The following is an 8,717-nucleotide window of genomic DNA, read 5'->3' on the forward strand; positions in this document are numbered from 1 at the left end:
AACCACACAGAGTTGAAAGGAATTCTCTTTCGGCGTAGTTCTGGATAGAAAAATTCTTTCAGCATTTTCCAATAACGGTCTCCAGTAACCGTAACGGTGTGACCATTTTCTTCAAAAAAATAAGGCCCGACAATACAGCGTGAAGAAACCGCACACCACACTGTCACGCGAAGAGGATGCAATTCCGTCTCGTGGAGTATCTGTGGGTTAGAAGTACTCCATATTCGACAATTTTGTTTGTTCACATTGCCGTTTAAATCGAAATGGGCCTCATCAGACATGAAAAGGCAGTTTAACATGTTTTGGTCTTCTTCCACCATTTGCAGGATCTTCTGGCAAAATTCCAAGCGAATCGGCAAGTCTGCTGCACTCAGTTTTTTAACCATTTGAATTTTGTAGGGAAATAAGTCTAAATCTTTGTGCATTATTGTTTGCAAAGACTGTCGGCTGACACCAAGTTGAGCAGAGAAGCTTCTTGTTGAAACCCTTGGATTGCTTTGAATAGCTGCAGCTACAGCAGCGATCGTTTCCTCCCTCCGAACTGGTGGGTTTCGATGATAAGGCCTTCTTGCGACTGTTCCTTGCTCAGCAAAATTATTCACCAGTCTCATTATGGTCCATCTGCTCGGGGGATCGCCGCCAAACATCCGCCTGTACTCTCTCTGTACCAAAACTACGGACTCCAGTGCGTGATAGCGGCGGACTATCCAAATTCTTGTTTGCGTGTCCCAGTTATCCATTTTAATAAATTTTAAAGATCAATCTGCAAATTAAAACAAAAATGAAACAGATAACTTAAAAAGAAAAAAAGTTATTCAATTTTTTTTTGGTAGCGGCTTTCATCAGCCACCCTGTACTTCCGCCGCTTGTGTGAACTGCTACATACGGAACCATCCTCCAATAACAAACTGAAATGTGGTATTATCGGAGATGATCATCATTGACTTGACATTTATTTTATGTTCGGTTAGTGTTGCAGTACAAGCTGACACAAAAAGTATCACGTTCTTTAAGAGGGCTTAAACCTTTTCATGCGGCGGTTAAGATACTTGGTTTTATTTTTGAAATTTCACAAGCGACAGTTGCGAACTTTATTCCATTTCGAAATGAAGATTTATTGAAATAAAGTCTTCAAGAAAGTGGAAAAAACATCCTACAGTGCTTTTGTTGTTAAAGATTAGTTATAATTTAATTCGTAACTTTTTAATTGGACGATGCTCTGGCTTATTTATTACTCTTGAAGTTCTTGTAACGCGTTTACTTAAGCTTCCAACTCCAAAGGAACGCCACCAATCGTGTGACCGCCGTCAATGCAACAGACTGACTGTGATACTGTCACGTGCGCGCTGTTCGTAGTCCAAACCAACTCGGTTAGGGTTGTTCACCTTCGCGCGTACACTGGTGCCATCTTCGATTAAATGTTTGCCACCAAGGGTGAACGAGGTGTTGTTACCACCAGACATCCATGACAATGGGATGGCAACATCGAGTTCGGGAGTGCGTTTCTAAGTGAGTAAACTCTTGATCATCATTGACAGCTATGTGGAGCACAAAGTCCCTGTAAGCAGAGACCAAAGAATAAGTGGAAAAGTTATTGGTTTTCAAAGAGTTGTTTTGGGTGTCGAAAGTGGGCTTCCAACGGGCTAACCAGCGTTCATAACCTAAAACAGCTGGGGCGTTGATAAGTAGACCGTTCCGATCAACACTAACGCCTGGATCGACGTTTATATTTTCATGGCCGTAGGCAGCCTTGCACTTGCCTTAGTTTTGTTGCCAGATTGCGGAGCGAAAGTTGCTCTGAGCGCCAATTTCAAAACTTTCAGCTACTTGTCTTGGACAGACACTTGAGAGAATGAAGTGTTGTCTGTTGTTGTTGGTGTAAAATAATTCCTCGCGTAGGGGGGTCACTTACAAAAATCTATGCTTTGGGGTATAGTGTGGAAGGGGAGCCATCAGTATCGACTCGTTCAGACGACCGTCGGTTCTATCTAGCCGGAACGAACTGGATTTTTATGCGGTCAAGAACTGTCACCTCAGAAGTCTTCCCCGTGTATGTATGGGGAATATTTTATGCAGCTACAACAACAACAATAACTCGAACCGACCGAAAATGGCCATTTCTTGGCGGTCGCTCGAACAAATTTTGAACAAAGATTTGAATATTCTTTTGTACAAGTCTCAGATGGTTCAACAGCTGTTGGTAGACGACCACTGCAAACAGTCTGAGTTTATTGCAGCCGAATAACAAAATTACCGATTTTTTCTTTAAACCTCTGATGAGTGACTGGATATATTTTCACACTTCACATACAATCAAACAAAGCCTAAGCAATATAAAATCTATTGAAACATGAATTAAAAGATATATATCGCACACACAATCAGTTAAAGCACTTAAAGTAGCGTGAGAGTCCTTTTGAGTTCATAAAGGCTACTAACAGGCAGTATTTACTTCGTTTTATTTAACGCTGCATTTTCAAGTACCAAATTGAGGTCAATTGTATCGAATTCTACATTTGTAACAAAATTTCACTCATGCAAAATTTATAATAAATTCGAAATTTATGGTTACAGTTACTCACTCGTCTTAGGCCAAGTCAATTTCCAATCGTTTTTTCGCTCTAAAGCAGCTATGGCTTTTAACTTAAGTGCCATATTAAACTTGCATTTGTATTATGCCTCAAACAATTCTGCTCCATAAACATTTCATTTGGTTATTTATTACATTTGTCTGCATGAATATTTTCTACCTTTATGGCCCCACAAATTTTATGCATTTATTTGAGAAGCGCCGCGCACTGAATGCTGCAAGTCATGGCAGAGTTTATGCGCACTCAAGTGTGAGAAATGGTGCAGCGCTCAAAAAAAAGCTTAATAAAGCACCCACAGACACACACACACGCGTATGCAGGTACAAAATAAACCACTACAAGTCGGCAAACAATGAAATTTGTATACAAAGTCAGAACAGCTATTGTTTAACAACGAAAAAAATGGACTTATGTACACACACATACACCTACATGCAAATGGAAGGTATACAAATTACACCCATAGCAGTGTGAGAGGAGCGCAAGGTGGTGAATGTCTCGGAAAGAATTTGTGCTTACTTGCATGTGCATGCATGCAAAGTAATACATGGGGTGCTGGGGCAAGCATGAAAAACATAAATAAGTAAAAGTGGCGGCATGTAGTGATTTTTAATACAGTATATCACTCATACGCCATGGCGTCTGCGAACACACGCGCATAGCGCTCGCTACATTGTTTCACCTTTTATGGCGTGTTGTAAATGTAGTGATGTGTGTGTGTGTTGTCTTCATAGTGCCGGCCAAACATTTTTCACACCAAATAGTATGTTATCACCTTTAGGCGCACATAAATACGTGGAGATTGCGTACGCATACCCAAATTCGGGAAACTACTCATAAAAAGGCAATATGGAAGCGGCGGCGCAAGCAGAAGCACCGAAAAAATGCAAAAAATTATGAAAGAAGGTAAAAAAGGAGCAAAAAATAAAAAAGTTATGCAATCAATTGCGCGTTTGTATTGAGCCACACTTGTGTGTGCGTGTGCGTGCGCGTGTGCCAATATCGCATTGTCAACAATGAATGTGTTGCACGCCGTAAGTGTTACATGTTGGCACTGAATTTGACTTGTGTATATTGGTTAGTTTTTTTTCACCATGCAATACAGCAATTCACATGCAGCATGGCTGCTAAGCTGCGGCGCTGGTCGCCGCATTCAATAGAAGTGTCTGCATTGGAGTGTCTTTTCGGGTTGGTTGGTGGTTGAACTGCCGCTGCCACTGCCACTGCCACAGCGATTGGCATTCAGCATTTTCATGCTGCATACTTGTGCTATATTGCCTCATATGCAACTTGTACTCTGTCGTGATTCCACATTTTTTCTCGGCTGCTGCTGCTGCTGCGCGCCCCTGTTCGTTTTGCTGTATCTCCCAGCTGTCAAAAGCTTTCATGTGACATTTTTATTATCATTTTTCGTTGTTTTTGCGATTTCCCACAAAGAAAAAAAATGTATAAAAAATTTTGCACATTTGAGGCAAAGAAATGAAATTCGTTCAAGTGAAATGAATGGCTGCAGTGCTTTGGCTGGCAGCTTCCATTTTGGGCGTGCGTTGTTGAGTGCAGCGACATAAAAACGAGGTGAGTAAATTTCTTGGAAATATGAGTTGAATATGTGCCAAAACGTTGTTGCCATTTGAATAAGTGTTGACTGCAGCGGAAGGAGCCAAGCATTCGCACACCACTCGTGTACATTTTCTTATGCCGTAGACAGCACTGGGTGCCAGTCTTCGAATGGTTTGTATGTGTATGTGTGCTTGTGAGTGTGCCTTAAACAACCTCCGTAACAACATTGTAAAAATACGTAATTTATACGCCATGTCTGTGGCCGACAATGAACATGCCAGCTGCGCATATTATCCGTGCAACGAGTATAAATGTGCCACACCACCTACCGAATTTCCAGCACCCACTTGTGCTTAACTACACCACACTAGACTACACTTTTTTCTCGCATTTCCACTTATTTCTATTTCTGCTTATCCGCTTGATTCATGACATTTTAATATGTTAAGTATACAATTGGCGTTAAGATGAGTGCAAAATTTATGCCAATGTGCGCATCGCTGCAGACAATTTCGCCACTTTAGCTAAATGTTGCACAATTTTCAAAGGGACCCTCAAACGGGAAAAACACAAAATAAGGCGTTAATAGTGTTGCTATTTTCACGCGCATACTTTTTCGAATACTTTTTCCTCCTAATATTTTGGTGTGATGTCACTTTCAGCATTGAGCGTCCGTGCATAGATTCAATTATATAGGGGCAGTGGTGGTAGCAGTGATCGCCAAGGCAACGCAATTTCAACACCATTGGCATCAGTGGTGGCATCTAATGCGGCTTTATCTTTGTTGATGGCGCGTAGCTTTGGCATAAATTAGGTTTATTTGTACTAATATTATGTACGATTACAAGGCTCCCTTCTCCCCTTCGCGTAGGTGGTGCTGTGTGTGATTGCCTTTAGTGTGGAATTTGCTCTGTCATTTACTATAGTTAACGTCTTACACGCGTACAGGGTGTGGTAACCTGTTTTGAAGGCAAAAAGTTATTTATTTTCTTGAACCTAAAATCACAGCTTAAAATACTCGTTTCCTGAAATAATAATATCGCGTATTTTTTAAAACTCAAAATGATAGTACAAACGGGAAAATAATTTAAAAAAAATTGTGTTGGAATGCATTTGCTTATTATAATCTGGTAGATAATTTCATGGCCGGCATAGCCGACGCGGCTCTTATTTACATGGTCCAATCGTTCAATCTATCTTTTGACTACTTCTTCCAGTAAATCTGGCCGTATGGTTTCAATGGTGACTTAAATATTGCAATAAATGCGCTATCGCGTTGGAGGTAAATGTCGTCGAAACTCAGCTGCTTAATTTTTGGAAACAAAGGTTCAAGAAAAAAAATATTAACAAAAAAACCAAATTCAAATAAAAAAGCAAGTTAAAAGAAATAAAAATTCAACAAAAAAAATTAGAATCACAAAACAAAAATTTAAGAAAATAATTCAAATATTCAAAAAAAAAAATTTTTTTTTTTAAAAGTAAAAAATTAAGATTAAAAAAAAACAATTAAAAAAAATTCGAAACAAAAACAGTTCAAACCAAAAATTCAACAAAAAAAAAAACAACAAAATTCAAAACAGAAATTCAAAAATTGAAAAAAAAATTAAAAAAACAACTCAAACAAAAAAACCAAAAACACAAACAAAAACAATTCTTTAATCCAACACAAAATTGAAAAAAAAAATCCAAAAATTCAAAAAAAAAAAATTCTTAAATTTAAAACAAAAATTAAAGAAACTGTCTGTCTGATGTGAATGGCGGCTTGAATGTTACTATAGATGGCTTGCTAAGCGAGCTGTATGGCAAATTGTTGAATATGTTGAAGCCAAATATCGTCGAAATTGATCTGATTAATTTTTAGAAGCAACAGTTCAAGAAAAAAATTTAAAAAAAAATTTAAATTCATGAAAAAAATCACGAATTAAAAAACAAAAAATGAAAAAAAAAATTAGAAAAAAATCCAAAACAATCAAAACAAAAATAAATATAAGCGGAAGATTTAAAACCAAAACTAAAAAAAAATTCAAAAAGCCAAAAATTAGAAAAAAATCCAAAAACTCGAAAAAAATGTAAAAGAAAAATGTAAAACAAAAATTCCAAAATAAAACAAAAATTCAAAACAAAAATTCAAAAAACCAAAAGTTCAAAACAAAAATAAAAAAACCAAAAAATTCAAAAGAAAGTTATAAAAAAAATATTCAAAACAAAAATTCGAAAATTAAAACAAAACTTCTTGAATTAACAAAACAAAATTTCCAAAAAAAAAACAGATCCAAACAAAAATTACAATTTTCAAAAAAATATGAAATGAAAAACAAGGCATAAAAAAAGAATTCAAAAAATCAGATTAAAAATTAAAAAAAAAACTAAAAAAAAAGATTCAAAAATTAAAACAGAGCTTCGTTAATTGGAAACAAAATTTCCAAAAAAAAAAAAAAGGATCCAAAAAAAAAAAATAAAATTAAAAAAAAAATATTTAATGTAAAACTAAGCTTAAAAAAATAAATTACAAAATCTAGAATAAAAATTAAAATAAAAATTCGCAAATTCAAAACAAAAATTCAAAAACTCAAAAAAGAAAAATCCAAAAATTCAAAACAAAAATAAACAAACAAATTCGCAAAAATTCAAATAATTAAAAAATTATTAACAAATTTTCAAAACAAAAAAAAAATTAAAAATTCAAAAAAAAAAAAACTACAGCGTACGCCATTCACGATAACGACAGTTCCTACCTCATTTCGAAACAAATAAGGGCCGGTGATGCCGCCAGTGCTCCATGAACTTATCGAACTTTTTTTATTTTATCTTTGCATTTATCTTTGCTAGCGTTGTTCTGGCTGCAAACCATTCATGATAATTTACCTAGCCTTACTGCACAGAAATGTCAATACAGTCAATTGTCATTCCTTCTACAACAATATGAGCTAGGAATTGAATGTAAAGAAATAATTTATATAACTTTTGCGGGAAGTTAAAAAATGGTGTATCCCGCGAATAAAAGGCGGGATGGTACAGTGGTCCTTGCATCATGAAGAGCACCCTGTTTCCTAATTTAGAATTCCATTTCGGTGTATGCATGTATGTTAGTTTGCTCTTGCGTTGCTCGTTGCTAAGGCAATACGCACACATAAACCAAACACACATCATCCGTACATGGCAAAGGCATACGTAATCCTTTATTGTATTGTGAGAGTGAAAGCTTTGGTCGCCGGCGTAAGACATGTACACACACACACATACAAATGCTCGGTATAATTCTCGTATATATATATGATTACACAACACATAAACATACATACACGTATGTATGTTCATCCGCAAATGAAACAGAGCCACTTTCGGCAAGTATTACTTCAGCTATGCGTGTATGGGTGCTGATGTTTCGCAGCTGAATTTAATATTAATTAAGCGATATGTGTGCAATGCGAGTACGCCTTAGCGTTAATAGGTTGAACGCGAGACGCAGAGCTTAGATGAAAATCTACATATGTATTTATTGTATTTTATTATGGCAGTAAATGATGCTGAGCTAGAGCGTGTTGCAACATGAATATGCTATTTTGAGCGAGTTTGTGGCACATTTGGCGACCACTAATTGGATGGCTATGCAAATCAACAAGACGATTCATGTGCACACGTACACGCACGCACACCTAAATGGTGGAAGTAATTAAACGCAGCGTAAATTGTAGAGCGCGACCTCTAACGATATGCACGCTCGCATGTTTGGAGGAGAAGGCAAGAGAGGCGAGGAATGTATTGTATGTATGTATATAAGTATGTATTAAATGTCTGTCTGTCAATGTGATTGCTAAAAGTAAGGCAATATTTTTATATTTTCCATCATCTACAGCTACGTCAGTTAATGTTAGTCAATATGCAACGACATCCGGACTTACGCTCTCAATACACCAACTTTCGCTACTATCATTAATGTAAATGGGTTGTACACTGACCGCGAATCAAGCGCAATTTAACGCTAAAGCTTATGCCACTTGGGTGCGTAGAGAAACTTGAGTGCGTTAAGAAACTTAACGGCTTAGCTGCAAACAAATTATCGAACTATTATAGGTGCCAAGGCATAGGCAGAGAGGTACAAAGGTAAATGAAGAAGCTGACAAGTTGACCATAGAAGTTATCAAACAACATCAATGAACAACAACAAAGAAGGAATACGGACTGGATATAAAATATACTACTCAGAGAATTGTACCAAATCAAATCGCGATGCAATGGCAGGAAGGTTAAGCTAGGTTGGCCAGGTTACTTGTCTAAGACAAGACACGTGGTGGCCCTTAAGCCCATTGTGAAACCTGCATTTTATTTCTATCCCCTAACTAAGTTGCTTAAACCACTTAGATATTTGGCGCAGAAGCGTAGACGTGGACAATATCCAATGAGGCGTCCCTTGGAGTGGTTGAGAGAAAGATTCTGCGGAGGATTTTTAGGCCTTTGCACGTTGGCGACGGCGAATATTACAGGCGATAGAACGATGAGCTGTATGAGCTTTACGACGACATAGACATAGCGTGCGAATAAAGATCCAATGGCTACGCTGGCTGG

The 8,717-nt window shown here is 37.2% G+C and overlaps 1 pseudogene; it reads right to left on the minus strand.

The window, feature by feature from the left end:
- Positions 1-1,307: 1,307 nt before the first annotated feature.
- LOC129248957 (voltage-dependent anion-selective channel-like) lies at positions 1,308-3,979 on the minus strand (annotated as a pseudogene).
- Positions 3,980-8,717: the final 4,738 nt, after the last annotated feature.

This window comes from Anastrepha obliqua, chromosome 5 (assembly GCF_027943255.1).
Source record: "Anastrepha obliqua isolate idAnaObli1 chromosome 5, idAnaObli1_1.0, whole genome shotgun sequence".
In the NCBI taxonomy this organism is placed as follows: Eukaryota; Metazoa; Arthropoda; class Insecta; order Diptera; family Tephritidae; genus Anastrepha; species Anastrepha obliqua.